This window comes from Schistocerca cancellata, chromosome 3, assembly GCF_023864275.1.
Source record: "Schistocerca cancellata isolate TAMUIC-IGC-003103 chromosome 3, iqSchCanc2.1, whole genome shotgun sequence".
In the NCBI taxonomy this organism is placed as follows: Eukaryota; Metazoa; Arthropoda; class Insecta; order Orthoptera; family Acrididae; genus Schistocerca; species Schistocerca cancellata.
Window position 1 is genome coordinate 684,435,448 of NC_064628.1, and position 19,976 is coordinate 684,455,423.

General features: G+C 43.7%; 1 non-coding gene across 1 annotated transcript; it reads left to right on the plus strand.

Annotated features, from left to right (window-relative positions):
- The first annotated feature begins 262 nt into the window (after window positions 1-262).
- Trnas-uga (transfer RNA serine (anticodon UGA)) lies at window positions 263-337 on the plus strand. The gene has a single exon. It is a non-coding gene; the product is annotated as a tRNA-Ser (tRNA).
- Window positions 338-19,976: the final 19,639 nt, after the last annotated feature.

Sequence of the window (19,976 nt, forward strand, 5' to 3'; positions counted from 1 at the left end):
GTCCCCTAGAACTTAGAACTACTTAAACATAAATAACCTAAGGACATCACACACATCCATGCCCGAGGCAGTATTCGAAGCTGCGACCGTAGCAGTCCCGCGGTTCCGGACTGCAGCGACTAGAACCGCACGGCCAGCAGAACTAGCACTCCTGAAAGAAAGGATATTGCGGAGACATGTCTTAGCCACAGCCTGGGGAAGACTGGAAGGTAGGAGACGAGGTACCGGCAGAAGTAAAGCTGTGAGGAAGGGGCGTGAGTCGTGCTTGGGTAGCTCAGTTGGTAGAGCACTTGCCCGTGAAAGGCAAAGGTCCCGAGTTCGAGTCTCGGCCTGGCACACAGTTTTAATCTGCCAGGAAGTTTCATCCCAGCATTTGCCTGAAGCGATTGAAGAAAATCACGGAAGACCTAAATCAGGGCTGTGGAACGCAGGTTTGAACCGACGCCCTCCAGTGTGCTAACCACTGCGCCACCTCGCTGGTTTCAAAAATGGTTCAAATAGCTCTGAGCACTATGCGACTTAACTTCTGAGGTCATCAGTCGCCTAGAACTTAGAACTAATTAAACCTAACTAACCTAAGGACATCACACACATCCATGCCCGAGGCAGGATTCGAACCTGCGACGGGTTCGGATCGTGTCCATGCAGTCATTTGAACAGCGGCAAGACGATACGACAGTGTAGTTGAGGACGCTTACATGTAAGTAACGACGATACGAATGTAAGGACAACACCCATTCTCAGTCCGGAAAACGAACCCGCGCCCCTTTGGTTAGCAATCTGCCGCACTTACCCCACAGCTACCGAGCTGGACATGCCTACCTCCTTGGTGGCTCAGAGGTAATGTACCATAGCCGGTGCGTATTAAAATTACTGGTTCTCTCTTTGTTGTCATATTCTGTATTCGCCGTGAGAACGTGCTTTGAGTTGTGAAATGAGGGCCGTAGAAACAGCAGCCAACTTCCAACATTATGGTTACTAACAGCTGTACGGCTGCACAAGGTGACCCTACAGCAGAAGATCCGGGCATTTATAAGCGCGGCTGAGAGCGCGGCTGACATCCAGATACCATCCGGCACACAGCCTGCTGCGCGGCACATACCTTTATACAGCACACCATCTGCAGACACGCGGCGGCAGGCGGCACCTTGCTCGCCGCAGACTCCACGGCCGCGCCGCGCCGCACCGCGACCCGTCCACCGGCATTCCTGTGTGCTCCTCCCTTTATCAGCGGCCGGCCGCCACTTCGGTTTCTTCGCCTCCCGCGTCGCTTCGCGTCGGGCACCGAGCTGTAATTTGTCCTCGGATTTTTACGCGCCCATTAAGCACGTCCCTCCGACACATTGCCACCCACTGTAATTAAGGACACGTTCCTCGAAAGTCTCGTTTGAACCGCCGACAATGAAAAATGAATTGCAGCACAGACAAGTATTTTCTGCAAGCGGGGGCAGCAACGAGCAACGTTTAACTGACGGAGAAGTGATGCTGAGATTTGCCAGTCGTGCGATCAATCTAAAAGGTCCTTTCTTGTTAGTACTGGTCCACGAGTACACAAGACCAGCTACAGCAGCAGTTTTTAATCCTGAGCCATTCCATACCAGCCAAGAAAGTCTGGAACAGTACACTGAAGAGTCGAATAAACTGGGTACACCTGAATGAGATTTTCACTCTGCAGCGGAGTGTGCGCTGATATGAAACTTCCTGGCAGATTAAAACTGTGTGCCGGACCGAGACTCGAACTCGGGACCTTTGCCTTTCGCAGGCAAGTGCTCTACCAACTGAGCTACCCAAGCATGACTCACGCCCCGTCCCCACAGCTTTACTTCTGCCAGTACCTCGTCTCCTACCTTCCAAACTTTACAGAAACTCTCCTGCGAACCTTGCAGAACTAGCACTCCTGAAAGAAAGGATATTGCGGAGGCATGGCTTAGCCACAGCCTGGGCGATGTTTCTAGAATGAGATTTTCACTCTGCAGCGGTTTCACAGTGCAAGGTTCGCAGGAGAGCTTCTGTAAAGTTTAGAAGGTAGGAGACGAGGTACTGGCAGAAGTAAAGCTGTGGGGACGGGGCGTGAGTCGTGCTTGTGTACATCTGCCTAATACCTTGCAAGGCCCCCGCGATCACGCAGAAGTGCCGCAACACGACGTGGCATGGAATTGACTAATGTCTGAAGTCGTGCTGGAGAGAGTTGACACCATCAATCCTGCAGGGCTGTCCATAAATCCCTAAGAGTACGAAGGGTGGAGATCTTTTCTGAACAGCACACAGAAGGCATCACAGAAATGCTCAATAATGCTCATGTCTGGGAGTTTGGTGGCCAGCGGAAGTGTTTAAACTCCTGGAGCCACTCTGTAGCAATTCTGATGTGTGGGGTGTCGCATTGTCCTGTTGGAATTGCAAAAGTCCGTCGGAATGCACAATGGACATGAATGGATGCAGGTGATCATATCATATAGGATTCTCACGTTCGTGTCACCTGTCAGAGTCGTATCTAGATTTATCAGGGTTCCCAAATCACTCCAACTGCACACACAACTCACCGTTACAGAGCCTACACCAGCTAGAACAATTCTCTACCGACATGCGACCTACGGAATCACGAGGTTGTCTCCATACCCGTGCACGTACATCCGCTCGATACAATTTGAAACGTGACTCGGCTGACCAGGCAGTATGTTTACAGCCATCAACAGTGCAATGACGGTACTGACTGGTCAAGGCGAGGTGTAAAGCTTCGTGTAGTGCAGTCGTCAAAGGAATACGAAAGGGCCTTCGGCTCCGCAAGCCCATATCGATGACGTTTCGTTGAATGGTTCGCACGCTGACACTTGTTGATGACGTAGCACTGAAATCTGCAGAAATTTGAGTAAGGGATGCAATTCTGTCTCGTTGAACGATTCTTTTCAGTCATCGTTGGTCGCGTTCTTGTAGTATTTTTTTCCGGCCTCTGCTATGTCGGAGATTTGACATTTTACCTGATTCCTTATATTCAAGGCACACTCGTGAAGTAGCCATACGGGAAAAATCCCCACTACATCGATACCTCGGAGATGCTATATCCCATCGCTCGTGCGCCGACTATGGTATCGCGTACAAACTCAATTAAATCTTAATAACTTGCCATTGGAGGACCAGTAAGCGATCTAACAACTGTGCCAGAGACTTGTTGTCTTATATACTCGCTGCCAACCACAGCGCCGTATTTTGTCTGTTTATACATCTCCGTATTTGAATACGCGTGCCTATAGCAGTTTCTTTGGCGCTTCAGTGTATTTTGAAACATGTATATATAGATAAGATACTGGTTTAAGCCAATGTCTCATCGGGAAATATGTTGGGTTTTAAGGGCCAAGTTGTCCACAGAAATCCATGAAAACTTAATAAACGTCTCCGAAACCATCTTGGAGGAATTTACGGCAGTACTCAGTATGGTTGATTTGATCAACGCTGTTGCGAAAGCCACTGTAGGTCATTACGGATACCAGTCGACCACAAACACAAATGGACAGCTTAGCAATAGTAACATAAGTCACAACATGTGGTATCGTCCAGAGATCGCGGTACCACACCGAAGTAAAAGACGCGCGTAGATACCACAGCATTGGTGACTCATTGCAATCTGCAACAACCTGTAGGAGCCACTCGAGAAGACCACTCGTCCCCCTCAGCGTTGCAGCGTCGTCATACTGAGGTCAATATAGTGTCGAGCATGTAAGAGCTCTGGCCCGGTTCATGACCTCATCTGAAGCAGTCAGCATCGTGGTGCAGAACCAACAAGTAGTTAAGGTTTCAATCAACATGTAATTTAGTAAAGATCGAAAATAGTACCTCAAGAGACCAGTTTGTTAGAGCATCAAGTGATGCTTTGCTAATCAATGACAGTTGTAAATTATCCAATACTCCCGTGGCAAAGAAGTGTGTCAAAGTTAAGCAAACCTTCTATTCATTAATGTAAAAACGTGAATTAATATTTCATAAGTTACAGTTCCTATGTGCAACCTCACTGAGGAATCAAAGAAACCATAGTTACGGACTGAAGAATATAATTTCGTCTGATCACAGCATAACAGATATGCCGATTGTTCCGATGCCACACATCGGCCAGAATATCAAAGTGACTAACGTCTAGCCGTGTACAAGACTGCTACTGTAGCGACAACCAATTGGGGAATACGCTTAGTCGCGCCTTGTGTTCCCTTCACCGCTGTCAAATTTCTCTAAAATAGTTGTAGGCGACTCTCGCGGTCGGTAAGCATAAACAGTTTTGGTCCATTTCATTGTGAGCTTTGTTTCGCTGTGCGCCAAGTTTATTTAGCACAATAGAATGTCTGGAACTTGTAGCGAAAGTGTGTAAAAATCTGTGGTTGCTAAACGGAAAGTTCAAGGATCTGCACAGGTTTTAACGCGTGAATTTGTGTGCTCTCTGCGGAAATAATTCGAGAATGAGACAGACAATAGTGTGTTTAGATTGCCTCTATCGAAGGTAGTCGAAAGAACTTCAGGGGCCTCAAAGCTACATACAAAACCATTCGACAGAGTTTGTAAGAAAAATAAAGTGCAGAAGCGGAAAAGTCTGGTTCACTTAACTACGGATATCCGATAAAAAGAGGAGGTCAGAACCATATGTAACAACAAATTCGGACTATTTTAAATAAGATGCTGTTCGTCGCCACATATATGGATATTAGGAGAGAAAATAACATCCAACTACAAAAAAAAATAATAATAAATAAAATAACTGTACGTTACTCCTCGCAAGTCAATCAGTGGCAGCAAAACTTCTTTGTTAACGACTGCCAGAGGCGTCACTTTTCGGTACAAAAAAATTAATGGACGGTAAATTATAATGGAGAGAGGTGGCATCGTAGCGTGGCATTGCCGATTTCTAAGAAATATCGTTAAAGTGCCGTGTGAAGGCATTGCGTGCCTCGATGAAATCTGGATAAACGCTGGTCATTCCGTCAGAAAAGAGCGGACAAACTATAGCATATGTGGATGTTCTCCTGTTCTCTTGGTAAAGGGCGCAAAAAGTCAGTCATGCATGCCGGAACTGTACCTAGTTTTGTATCTAACTGTCTCCTTTACAAGTCGAGAAAAACAAGCGACTACCGCTAGGAGATGAGCCAAGATATTTTTCATAAAGCTCCAACGATGGCAACAGAAAAATCTGACGTCGTTGATTGATTGAAAAGCCATAATATGAAACTTCAGAACGACTTTGTAGGGCGGAACCCACGTAAACAGTGAAAAAAATACGCCACAGTTGCGAAAGGGGACGAGGCAGCTAAAGATCACGGTTCCACCATACCACACCCACTTTAATGGCATCGAAATGATTTGGGCGCAAATTGAACATTACGTGGCAAAAAATAACAAAAGCTTCAGTACGGTAGAAATGTGAAACCTGTTGGAGGAATCATTGGCACAAATAACGCCATTGCAAATGGAGTACGCACAGTAAGCTTGGAAAAGTGAAGTGAGTGTAGAAGGTAATATAGAAAAGATGTTTACATCCTTGGTCAACTCCATTGACTCTTCCACGGACAAGCGCTCAGATGACAGTGTCGAGGAGAAAAGTGATTTTGAACCAACCGAAAGTGACAGTCACCCTTTGCTATAACTCATCTTTATTTTTGTGTTCTTGTTTCATATTTTTGACCGAATGATGTGTGCTGCATTTGCTCAATAAAGGTCATCTTGTTATTTGGAAATACCCCTCTGCTCAAGTACGATATATCGAGCGAATTGGCGTAGTGGTCAGCACACTGGACTCGCATTCGAGAGGTCGACGGTTCAAACCCGCGTCCGGCCATCCTGATTTAGGTTTTCCGTGATTTCCCTAAATCGCTTCAGGTAAATGGTGGGAAGGTTCCTTTGAAAGGCACTGCCAACTTCCTTCCCTACTCCGCTGGAACCGACGACCCCGCTGTTTGGTCCCCTTCCCCAAAGCTAACCAACCAAGTATGATGTACTACAAGCACACTACAGTGATTGCTAAGGACTTATGCATTTTATTCGTATAGTATTTTAATGTTGTGTGTTATCGTGTTTAAATGAATGAAAGAACGGTTCAGATCCTTTTTAGCAGCCCTTTCGTAACAAATACGTCAACTAAACACAAATCATTCTGATTATTGTAAGAGACAGTACGCTTCCTGTTGCATTTGTTGAGATGTACAAATAATAGGAATACGGTATCATGTGGTACACAGGGATGCGTTCGCTAAGCCACAAGGGTTTTGCGATCCTGTAAAACGAACTCAACACAGCATGTTAAAAGCCAACGTGAAGGTAGTTAGTATGGAATGTTGCTGCAGTTACCATACTGTGCGGGCACGCTTCAGCAAACTAAGACTGTCCCCTTCCACACTTTAACTGTACTTCGTTATTTTGATCCAGGTATAAGTATCGTGCTTGCCACGCTGAATTAATAGAAACTGTTCAAGGCGAGTGCATAATAATAATAGTTTTAGAGAGAGGCGTCAAGATCATAGGTTCAGCTCTGTCTACCGAAACAAAAAAAAACAAAACAAAAAAAGACATTGGAGATTTGTACAGCTAAGGGGGCCGACAGATAGGTACCGTCCATCCATAATGCAATTCGGACTACCGAACACAACATAACTGTGCCCCAATATAGAACTCGATGCGAGAACAAGGGGAGTGTTACGGTATAACTATTGGACAGACATTTGAGACGAGCTGTATTACGAAGGTGATTCAATAAAGTAAGTTACACATTATTATGCCAATCCAAGTAACTTGTTTTTAATGCTGCACTACATTTCAAATTGGCACCTATACATGACGTTATTTTTCGACATAGCCACTTAATCTCTGTAAAGTTCCCCTATGATATAAATATGCTCCTCAGTCATGGATCCATTAGAGAGACCCTGTGTGAATGTTATCATATCTCTTTTCCACCAGATGTTCTTTCAGCTTACGGAAAAGACGGAAATCACATGCTGCAAGATCTGGACTTCCTGGTCAGAGTCATACCCATCTGTGGAATCTTGGTCAAACTGTTGGCTCTATTTCACGACGACTGTGCGTGACATTGCATTTGGTAAATAGATAGCCAGAATTTCAATTTATCTGTTTTACCCGCAAGAAAAATGCTGTCTTATGTACTTCAACTTTGGAATAGGTTGCCAGTTGGTATGTCATTTCACTCCCACGCTGTGATGCATTGGTTTTCTGTGCAGCAGAACTGCCTCAGCAAGAAACCTGGTATATTGACAATGCACCAATGATGTTGTACAATGATCTTAGCATGGGGTAACATATATAACATACTTTCTTCAGTCCCCACGTATGATACAAACAATTGTGAGCGAACCACTGTACCACAATCTGCTATACACGCCTATGTAGCTAAATATGTAGTTACAATCATTATTGATACAGGTGTTGGTACAAATATAATTTCCACTGGTTTTCTAAGAGCATAACTGAACATACGAAAGTACGCACTTTAATTATCAGCAACTGCAAAATCGTGGATATTGTACGCACCACCAGATCAGGTAATCTAAAGAAATAGGCCTATATACCTATAAACCTAGGAAAATATAACTATTGAACGCACATTTGTAGTAGCGGACCGATTGCTAATGAATTATATTTTAGACATGGCTGCGAGGATCGACCATTCTATAACAAAGTGCTATATTCTAATAGATGGTGTTAATGTGTCAATGTATTTGTTATGGACTGATGCTGACCATGGAAAATACTGCAATGGGCTAAAAATAAAAGTAATTAACAATGAGAGTAACAGTGCAGCTGCCGGCAACGGTGGCCAAGCGGTTCTAGGCGCTTCAGTCCGAAACCACGCGACTGCTATGGTCGCGGGTTCGAATCCTGCCTCGGGCATGGATGTGTGTGATGTCCTTAGGTTAGTTAGGTTTAAGTAGTTCTAAGTTCTAGGGGACCGATGACCTCAGATGTTGTCCCATAGTCCTCAGAGCCATTTGAACCATTTTTGTAACACTGCAGCTGTGCACATTAAACAAAATGTAACAGAGTACTTATTTACCCTTAGACCAGTGACTTGATATGGCTAAGACACTGAAGAAACGTTGTGATGATTCTGAAGAGAGACCTGATGCTATCCAAGGCTACATGTGCCACCTAGTTGTCATCTCACACAAGGCTAACTGGCTCAGCTATTATTCCACTTCTTTGGATAAAAGACCCACAGTTAACAAAAACATATGAAAGATATTGACTGGAACGTTACAGAACTGCCGGGGAGGCCATAACGTAGTACACTACTTGCTGTGGCCAAACCAGCAGACGATATTAGATGCCAAGGTAAAATCATTACACCCCAGGCCACAGAATATAGAGGAGTAAATTCAAATATCCCATGAGGTTAAGTTTTTAACTAAGACTGATCTCTGTGCATCTTACTGGTAGATTATGGAGTTCAGAAAATAAACAGCTTTTATCTGAGTGATAGCAGTCACCAATTTAAGATATTTCCGTTCAGGTTGAATGTTAGCTCAGGTGTGTTTACTGTAGCCCCTGGTTCCGAATGAGGACTTAAATTATTTAGTAGAGCAACCCTGCGATTTGTTAATAGCGACACAAATGTGGCAACATGATATCGATCTTGTAGGGAAAGTATCATGCACAGTTCTGAGGGCTGACGTTACCATCAACTTACACAAAACCTAAGTCAGAACATGAGCGGATAAAATTCTTAAGACATTTGATTCCCCCTCATGGGACACTTCCTCACAATGAGAAGATGTGATAAAAATTTTCCAACTCCCTGAACTAAAAGAAAGGTAAAAGCCTTCATCGGGCTGGCATTATTTTACAGAAAATTTGAGCCAATGAGCAACTGAACTGTGAACCTCTTTTAAATACATTTAGGAAGCATGTAAGTGGGAGTGGATTATGACCTACAAGCAGCGTCTGACAAAATTAGACAAGATCTCGTAACATCTAATATGTTATATTACCATGACATGTCACTGGAGTTTTTTTTTCCTAATGACGTTCCCTAAATATTTTTGGGAGCTTCTCTGATGCAAGCAAAAAATGTAGAATGCAAAAGTACAGTTTGCACTATAAGGTTTGCGAATCAGATTTATCTGATTGTGAGAGAACCTGCTACATCACTGAGTTGGAAGCCCTCATAGCAGTCAGGGCTTTTAACAAATTTAATTATTACGTTTCAGGGAAACGTACAATACTGGGATCATCAAGCACTAAGACTCTTACTTAGCTGCAAACTTCTGCACTCTCATTTAACTAGGCAGTCACTAATACTGGAAGAATATGATTTTTGAAGTAGTTCACGTAAAGAGAGAGGATAACATAGTAGCGAACACTGTCTCCCACTTTCCTGAAGGGTTAGAGGGTACAACAGATGTTACGGTAAGAATATGTCAAAAACAACGACATGTAGATCCGACATAGTATGATGTGAAAAAACAGCTACAACAAACTCCTTCCAAAAGAAAACAATATAGTTGTATGATTCATAACAATATGCTGTATCACTGATGAAACCATCTGAGAAATGGTATGTCTGTATTCCTACTGAATGAGAAAGCAAATTGATACAGTATACTTATGTATGTGAGGGCACTATGGTATCATTGAGCGCACAAAGCATATTACATCATATCATCACTTCCTGTGAATCGGACAGAGAGTATATAAGTTACTTAAAAACTATTATTATTGTCAAGAAAAGAACTGCAAATAAAGCTTACCAGAATCGAGCATCAGTCTCTAAAAATTTTACCCTTCCCTTCTTCACTTACCTTCTTCACTATTACCAAGTTAACTATTTGTTGATGACTTAGAATGTAGCCTATCTACCTATCCTACCCCTTCTTTCTGTCGAGTTTTGCCATAATGCTCTTTTGGCCTCAATCCTCAATTCGATTCAGTATACTGCTTCGATAGCTGTTCGCTATTCCCACCTAATCTCATCAGTCTAGCAGAGTACCTCATTTCAAAAGCTTCGAGTCCTCTTCTCAAATACTTTCAGAAAATACTTTCTAATACTTTTTTGTTCTTTTTTTTCTTTTTTCAGATAAGATTTTCTAGTAATTGCCAGTCTACATTTGATAATCTACTTTTTCCGTAGTCAGATATTTTGCTAACCAAATAGCAGAACTGGTAAACTGCTTCTACTTTCAGCATCTCATTTCCTTATCTGATTAATTCAGCATCACATGACTTAATTCGCTTGCCACTGTTAGACTTTTTGTGTTCATTACATGAACTGTTTTTAAGACACTATTTATTTTGTTCACCTAATCTTCCGAGACGTTTACCGCACCTGACAGAATTAAAATATCATCTGCAAACTTTATGTCTTTATGTCTTGTCCCTGAACTTTAATTTCCTTGACGAATTTCGGCTTAGTTTCCTTTTACTGCTTGCCTTGAGTACATATTGAACAACAAGGCTATAACGCTTCTCACTTCCTTCTCAATCACTGTTTTCCTTTCATGTCGTTCGGACTTCAGTCTGGTTCCTGTACAATTGTAGATAACCTTTCGCTGGCTGTATTTAACCTTGATATTTTCAGAAAGCTGAATTGTGTGTTATCAAAGGTTTGTGTTTAACGTACAATTGCTAGTAATGTGGATTTACCTTCCCTCAAGCTATTTTATATTTCTTAGGGTGAGCACTGCTTTGCGTGTTCCTATATTTTCTGGGTACCCAAATCGATCTCGCTCTACGTCAGCTTCTAAGAGTCGTCCTATCTTTCTGTAGGTAATTCGCGTTAGCGTTTTACAAACATGATTTCTTAAACTGACGGTTTGTTAATACATCTCTCTTTATCTGCCTTTCTACTTCAATAACTATTTCTTATAAATATATGATAAATGAAACTTGCTAACGAACCAAGCATTTGTGTTCCTCTGCTGGTGATTAGTGTTATGTAGCAGCTGGTCTCATACGGCTGTACGTCTGCTCTCGAGTTACATGTGCAGTGTATTGTGTACTCAGATTTGCAGCGAATGAACCATGTCATTGTCATGCCTTGAGCTGTTGGAATTAATATGTGACTATCATTTGTACAATTTCCCTCCTGGCCAGATACTGTATTCCATATTTCGTTCAAGTCTGCGATATTTTTAGTGTAAAAGCAGTGTTTTTCCCCGGATGATGCAAGTGTGTCAACAGTTTTTTGAATAAATGTTAAAATTTAAAATTAGCTTTAGTACATAATTATGATCCTTTCTACTTAACTTACATGTGTTGAACATGTAAGACTTACCCAGTCGAAAGTTACGTAAGTTTGTTCCATTTACCTTTTGTACCCTCAGAAAAATATTAGTATTTCATTGCAGTTGTGCCACAGATTTTCGCATAGATGTGTTTCTGTAGATACCTGTGACGTTCGTAATAAAAACTAAAATTCCTGCCGAATAGGCCATGAAGGCCCAACGGCACCGACCGGCCGCTATGTCATTCCCAGCCCGTAGGCGTCGCTGGATGCGGATAGGGAGGGGCATGTTGTCAGCACATCACTCTTCCGGCCGCAGTTTCCGAGACCGGAGCCTTTACTCCTCAGTCAAGTAGCTCCTCAGTTTGCCTCACAGGAACTGACTGCACCCCGCTTGCCAACACAGCTCGCAGACCGGATGGTCACCCATCCAAGTGCTAGCCAGCCCGACGGCGCTTAACTTCGGTGATCTGACGGGAACCTGTGTTACTGCTGTGGCAAGGCCGCTCGTGTGACGTTCGTAATATATGTCACTTTTCTAATTGTTCTCTGAAGATATCTTCATGTGATCCGCACATTACACACTTCTCTTCATTCGTCCAGTATGCCAAGCAGGTGTGGGTATATTTTAGCTGTGTCTAAATTTTTCATTTTAAAATCATCCTTATATGAAGACGACATATTTGAACATAATTTATGACTTTGAAATACATGTTTGTATAAGTGAATGAAAAATGTCGACTGTAAACTTCTGATGGTGAGCACGCACGTGTATCCAGAACTTAACGTTATCTTTAACTAATAACTGAAAATTGGTTTATTGCTTGTGTTACGTGATGTATGTATGTGTCGTTTAAATGATGATGCAATGCTAATCCACCGTGTGATTTGTAGAAATGCAGGTACACCTTACGTTTCTTTGAATTTTATGTAGTTTCGAATGTAAATGAGTCAACATTAAAAATATCTTCTCAGATAAAGCCAAATAACACAATAACACTTTACAATATAAAAACAGTGGTGGATGATATCTAGAAAAAGTGTTACATTGCAATTGGTAAATATAAATGTTTTAATCAGCTAGAAAACGTCAAACTTGTAGCTCGAAACCTCCAATAAACAGAAAAAACACATAATTAAATTAACATTTGCACCCTGTGTCTCCAGACTATTAGTCAGCATAAAGTACTGTTCAGAACACCGGAGATGCTTGTACTGATAACTGCCTCCTAAAAGGTACAAACAGCTTACAAAACGGAATCAGAAATATTGTCAGCGATACACATTTGTACGACGAATTTGCGTAATGAACCGTCTTCTCCGAGGTACACTGCCTCCATCAACGTGGCGTAGTCTCTACATATGTATAAGAGATATTTCAGCGAGTACAACACCTGTCACGGGGAATTAAGTTCCACCCGTAAAAGCACACTTGACAGGTACCAAGAAGTTCACTTTGCTGCGGTCCTGATTGCAAGCCAGCTTTGGAAGAGCAGCAAAGAAACGCCCGGTGTCCCGTTAGGGGCCGAACAGGTTTGATTAACTTAGAATATGGCCACGAGTAACTCAGCCGATAAATGCCTAGCAGCAAGGAACTGGACGCCTTCCAGCGAGTAGCTAACTACGCGAGACGAGCCTGTGAGCAATAGTGACCGCGTAGAATGTGATCTGCGTAGTCTGGTAGTCAGGGAGAGGCAGGATAAGACAGTGATTGTGGATGGGGCAGTAATCAGCTACCGTTGGCTACAGTTAACACACACACTTTATTTAAAAAAATAGCTTTCAACAATCATTTTGAAAGATTTTACTACACTGACGACTGAAGGCCTTAATAAGAAGGGATTCAAATTTTTTTGTGTCGGCTGATGGCCAGACGCAACTTCAGACTACTCAACAGCTGAAGGCCTGAATTACAAGTGAGGAAGGCAATTACACATTAACTTATACTAAGATATTTACTTCTTAAACAACCCAAAACTGTAACAAGCTATAGTAACGGCTGAAGGCCTTATTAAGAAAGAATTGCCAATTATTGGTTGGCTGAAGGCCAGAAGCTATGTTACACACAATCAACGATTGAAGGCCTGATTAAGAAAGGTTCAAAATTATTCGTCGGCTGAAGGCCACGAGCAATTTCAGAATACACAAAGGCTGAAAGCCTGAATTACCAATAAGGTGGACAATTACACGTAAAAAATACTAAAACCCTTTTTAAACACTCTTAATAAACTGTAACAAGTAATAGTGTCTGCTGAAGGCCTTATTAAGACATAATTGAAAGCTATTTGTCGGCTGAAAGCCACAAGCAATGTTACCAACAACTGACGGCTGAAGACCACAAGCAATTTCGGAACACACGACGGCTGAAGGCCTGAATTACCAATAAGGTGGACAATTGCACGTTTAAAATACTAAAACCCTTTTTAAAACAATCTTCATAAACTGTAGTATCTTATAGTTGCAACTGAAAGCCTTATCAAGACAGAATTGAAAATCATTGGTCGGCTGAATGCCACAAGCAATTTCAGAATACACAACGGCTGAAGGCCTGAATTACAAGTAAGGAAGGCGGTTACACATTAACAAACGCTAAGATATTTCCTTCTTAAACAATCAAAACTATAATAGCCTATAGTAACGGCTGAAGTCTTATTAAGGAAGAACTGCAAATTATTGGTCGGCTGAAGGCCACAAGCAATGTTACACACATTAAAACATTTGAGTAAATTTTAAACAATTATGACAGAGTGATCCATAGACAGTGCTCCCTGGATCGACCTGAGGAAGGTGACTACAGCTGTATAAGCGGTGAGACGGGCAGCCAAGAGTAATGTCCACCTATAGAGGGCAACTCAAACTAGAGACGGTTTAAACGCCCATCAACCTTCTTATAAAATCCACCTAACGTCAGATAACCAGTCCAACGATGGAATAATCCAGGCGAGAGTGAAGTGGCAGACAGCACTGCATCTCCAGAATCCGGTGTTTGAAACACCAAAAGTCAGAAGGAACTACTATAACACAGGTAGACAAGGAAAACAATTATCCATATCCTCAATCAAGGAAGCTGTCAAATTACACGCCATGCCGGCCAGCATCGGCAAGACGAGGAAAGTACGCTGCAACCAAATACGCTAACCTCCAGGGCACGTAACTGGGGCGTTAGATGCCACTAGGCAGTAAGATACCGCTGGCTGCACTTCCCCAATAATAACACTAAATCCAAACTAACATCAAGCCGTAGACGGCGGCTAATAGCTTCCGCCAACCTGACAGACTCCACTTGTTGCGGTTAGTCTCACCGACCCTGGGAGCACCAACACGCAAACAACATCGAGATCTCGAACAGTGGAGGTTTCACTACTGGATAAGGTTCACTTAACTTCAAACGTCCTGGGTTCAGTCGTCAGCTACAGTCCCTAGGTTCGACAGTGCCTGCACCCCGTCAGCGGCCCCGGCCGCTCTAGCGCTAAGGACCTCCTCCCTGCTCCGTCCGAAGCCGAACTGCCTGACGCACACGATGACCCGGAAATACCAGCTGTGGCACCAAAGATAGTACCACAGAACTGGCTATCGATAACCGCTGCTGCTGCCACTCGCTTACAAACAATACTAGCAACTCAGTGGCGCCATTAACACAAGAAGGAATAGAGACGCCACTACCACTATTACGAGATGCCAAGTTATGAACGGCAAGAACTCGAACCGCACACGGTTCACTCGGAATTAAATCATTATATTTGGTTTTTAGAATCTCCTTTGTTATCGAACAAATTACTTTATCCGACTCTTATCCCGAAATTGTCTTATGGTCTTCAGTCCGATGACTGAATTGATGCAGCTCTCCGCTGTAGCCAGTCCCGTGCAAGTGGTTCCATCTCTGCAAAGCTACTGTAATCTATATTCATTTGGACCTGCTTTCTGAACTGGACCTTGATTTCCCACTACAATGTCTAATCTCTTACACCTCCCTTCGTTAACGAACTGACGTTTCATCGACGCATCAGGATGTGTCCTAACAAGCATTCCCACGTTGAGGATACCGCAGTAACTGTTATTCCGAGTTACGACGCAGAGTTCCTTCGGACATTCATGGATATCCGAAGGAATAGGCACAGCGGCGACTACAGCCGTTATGAAATACATTAAATGTATTCGCATTTGCGGATACAGATAACCATCAGCTGTATAATGGAATGAAGACAGTGCAAATTTGTGCCGCGTTGGGACTCGAACCCGGATTTCCCGCTTATCGCAAGTGGTCACCTTTTGCATTTTGTTCGTTATTGTTCTTTGTACTTGGTCGTAGCGGACGTCACATGACATCCGTTGAAGTTCGTAGTTGATTCCTTCACTCAGGTTTTTTTTATTTATTTTTTATTTTTATTTTTATTTATTTATTTTTTTTTATTACAGAGACCAGCCAGTCCTTTGACCGAATACGCTGTACTACCGTGTCGGCAGCAGTCGCCCTACCATTTGCCTACCGGAACACGACTCACGGCGAGTCCCAAATTTCCATATGTCATCAGTTATGTGTCTACAACCTGCATTCGTAAAGCCATTACGTACATTCCTGTACAGGGGAGACATTTTACTTGAAAGAAGCTTGCTCTGGCCATGAGTCGTGGTCCAAATGGTCCGGCGATCGCTCGCGATAAGCGAGAAATCCGTGTTCGGTCCGGCACAAATTTTCATTGTTGTCATTCCATTGTATGAGTATAACTGATGGTAGCCCATATTCGCAACTGTGAATACATTTCATGTAATTCATAACGACTGTAGTGGCCGCAGTGTCTGTTCCTTCGGGCATGCATGCATGCATGCATGCATGCAGTGTACACGTTAAATACCCTACACATGTGTGTGTGAATTCCTAAGGGACCAAACTGCAGAGGCCATCGGTCCCTAGACTTACACACTATTTAAACTAACTTATACCAAGAACAACACACACACCCATGCCCGAGAGAGGACTCGAACCTCCGGCGGGACCTACACATGAGCAATGTTTAAAACTAAATTGTTCTAAATTGTTTTGAAGTTAATATTCCGCTATGCACACGGAATTTTACATCGAAAGTGTTGTTGTTGTTGTTGTTGTGGTTTTCAGTCCATAGACTGGTTTGATGCAGCTCTCCATGCTACTCAGTCCTGTGCAAACTTATTCATCTCCCAGTACCTACTGCAGACTACATCCTTCTGAATCTGCTCAGTGTGTTCATCACTTGGTCTCCCTCTACGATTTTTACCCTCCACGCTGCCCTCCATACTAAGTTAGTGATCCCTTGATGCCTCAGAACATATCCTACCAATCGGCCCCTTCTTCTAATCAAGTTGTGCCACAAATTTCTCTTCCCACACAAATCTATTCAATACCTCCTCATTAGTTATGTGGCATACCCATCTAATCTTCAGCATTCTTCTGTACCACCACATTTCAAAACCTTCTATTCTCTTCTGGTCTAAACTACACTCCTGGAAATGGAAAAAAGAACACATTGACACCGGTGTGTCAGACCCACCATACTTGCTCCGGACACTGCGAGAGGGCTGTACAAGCAATGATCACACGCACGGCACAGCGGACACACCAGGAACCGCGGTGTTGGCCGTCGAATGGCGCTAGCTGCGCAGCATTTGTGCACCGCCGCCGTCAGTGTCAGCCAGTTTGCCGTGGCATACGGAGCTCCATCGCAGTCTTTAACACTGGTAGCATGCCGCGACAGCGTGGACGTGAACCGTATGTGCAGTTGACGGACTTTGAGCGAGGGCGTATAGTGGGCATGCGGGAGGCCGGGTGGACGTACCGCCGAATTGCTCAACACGTGGGGCGTGAGGTCTCCACAGTACATCGATGTTGTCGCCAGTGGTCGGCGGAAGGTGCAAGTGCCCGTCGACCTGGGACCGGACCGCAGCGACGCACGGATGCACGCCAAGACCGTAGGATCCTACGCAGTGCCGTAGGGGACCGCACCGCCACTTCCCAGCAAATTAGGGACACTGTTGCTCCTGGGGTAACGGCGAGGACCATTCGCAACCGTCTCCATGAAGCTGGGCTACGGTCCCGCACACCGTTAGGCCGTCTTCCGCTCACGCCCCAACATCGTGCAGCCCGCCTCCAGTGGTGTCGCGACAGGCGTGAATGGAGGGACGAATGGAGACGTGTCGTCTTCAGCGATGAGAGTCGCTTCTGCCTTGGTGCCAATGATGGTCGTATGCGTGTTTGGCGCCGTGCAGGTGAGCGCCACAATCAGGACTGCATACGACCGAGGCACACAGGGCCAACACCCGGCGTCATGGTGTGGGGAGCGATCTCCTACACTGGCCGTACACCACTGGTGATCGTCGAGGGGACACTGAATACTGCACGGTACATCAAAACTGTCATCGAACCCATCGTTCCACCATTCCTAGACCGGCAAGGGAACTTGCTGTTCCAACAGGACAATGCACGTCCGCATGTATCCCGTGCCACCCAACGTGCTCTAGAAGGTGTAAGTCAACTACCCTGGCCAGCAAGATCTCCGGATCTGTCCCCCATTGAGCATGTTTGGGACTGGATGAAGCGTCGTCTCACGCGGTCTGCACGTCCAGCACGAACGCTGGTCCAACTGAGGCGCCAGGTGGAAATGGCATGGCAAGCCGTTCCACAGGACTACATCCAGCATCTCTACGATCGTCTCCATGGGAGAATAGCAGCCTGCATTGCTGCGAAAGGTGGGTATACACTGTACTAGTGCCGACATTGTGCATGCTCTGTTGCCTGTGTCTATGTGCCTGTGGTTCTGTCAGTGTGATCATGTGATGTATCTGACCCCAGGAATGTGTCAATAAAGTTTCCCCTTCCTGGGACAATGAATTCACGGTGTTCTTATTTCAATTTCCAGGAGTGTATTTATCGTCCATGTTTCACTTCCATACATGGCTACACTCCAAATACTTTCAGAAACGACTTCCATTGCCAGTCTACATTTTACATCCTCTCTACTTCGACCATCATCAGTTATTTTGCTCCTCAAATAGCAAACTCATTTACTACTTTAAGTGTCTCATTTACTAATCTAATTCCCTCAGCTTCACCCGACTTAATTTGACTACATTCCATTATCCTTGTTTTGCTTTTGTTGATGTTCATCTCCCATCCTCCTTTCATGACACTGTCCATTCCGTTCAACTGCTCTTCTAGGTCCTTAGCTGTCTCTGACAGAATTACAGTGTCATGGGCGAACCTCAAAGTTTTTATTTCTTCTTCATGGATTTTAATTCCTACTCCAAACTTTTCTTTTGTTTCCTTTACTGCTTGCTCAATATATAGATTGAATAACATCGGGGATAAGCTACAACCCTGTCTCACTCCCTTCCCAACCACTGCTTCCCTTTCATGCCCTACGACGCTTATAACTGCCATCTGGTTTCTCTACAAATTATAAATAGCCTTTCGCTCCCTGTATTTTACCCCTGCCACCTTTAGAATTTGAAAGAGAGTATTCCAGTCAACATTGTCAAAAGCTTTCTCTAAGTCTACAAATTCTAGAAACGTAGGTTTGCCTTTCCTTAATCTTCCTTCTAGGATAAGTCGTAAGGTCAGTATTGCCTCACGTGTTCCAACATTTCTACGGAATCCAAACTGATCTTCCCCGAGGTCGGCTTCTACCAGTTTTTCCATTCGTCTGTAAATAATTCGTGTTAGTATTTTGCAGCAGTGACTTATTAAACTGATAGTTCGGTAATTTTCACATCTGTCAACACCTGCATTGTTTGTGATTAGAATTATTATATTCTTCTTGAAGTCTGAGGGTATTTCGCCTGTCTCGTACATCTTGCTCACCAGATGGTAGAGTTTTGTCAGGACTGGCTCTCCCAAGGCTCTCAGTAGTTCTAATGGAATGTTGTCTACTCCCGGGGCCATGTTTCGACTCAGGTCTTATATATAGTAGTGAATATAATAGTCGTTAGAGATTATTCATAGTAATATGCAAGGCAGAATAGCGAAACATGGGGCGTTAGTTAACAAGCAATCTTGCCTGTTATGTAGGAAGGAAACATAGACACAAAGGGCAGCATAAGGTTTTAGATATACAGAGCTCCATTACATCTCGTGTTAAACACGAAATGGTTATAAGTTTGTGTATAGATGTAATGGTGATGCAGGAATAACCCATGCAACATTAAAGAATACAAAATCTGTTAAAAAGAGACAGTGAAAAAGCAGTTTGTATATTTTCTTGTGTCAGTGTTCACAGCCATGAGGCACTCAGGATTCCTTTACCAACATGAATAGGATGGCTACCGCCGCTCATGTCTCCTGCCCTGCACTTAACTATTAACAAGCATTTTTCTTTCTTCTGTTATAATATATCTGGCCAGTCCCTTACGTAATAAAGTCAAGGTTTCACTATATACATCACTATACACAACACTTTAAAAAGTACAAAAAAGGCAAAAAAATTTTATTTAAACACAATAAAGATTTCGTAAACTACTACACACGATGCTCGTAATCGCTTATTTGACACACAGCGTGGCGCTGCGTGAGGTCCCAAGCCGTCAGCCGAACTACACCTGTATCTCGCTCGGGGCTCTGCCAGCGACTGTGACTTAGAGCGTGGCTGCCACACACGCTGACAATCATCGCGACACGTGATGGTCATCGGTGCTACTATAGTGACGCACTCAGTACAGTGCTCCAAACACTTGCCGCGTGAAACGGCAAGCTAAGTCTTGTTATGGTTTCACAAGAGTGACAAAGGTCCATTCTGCAGGGTCC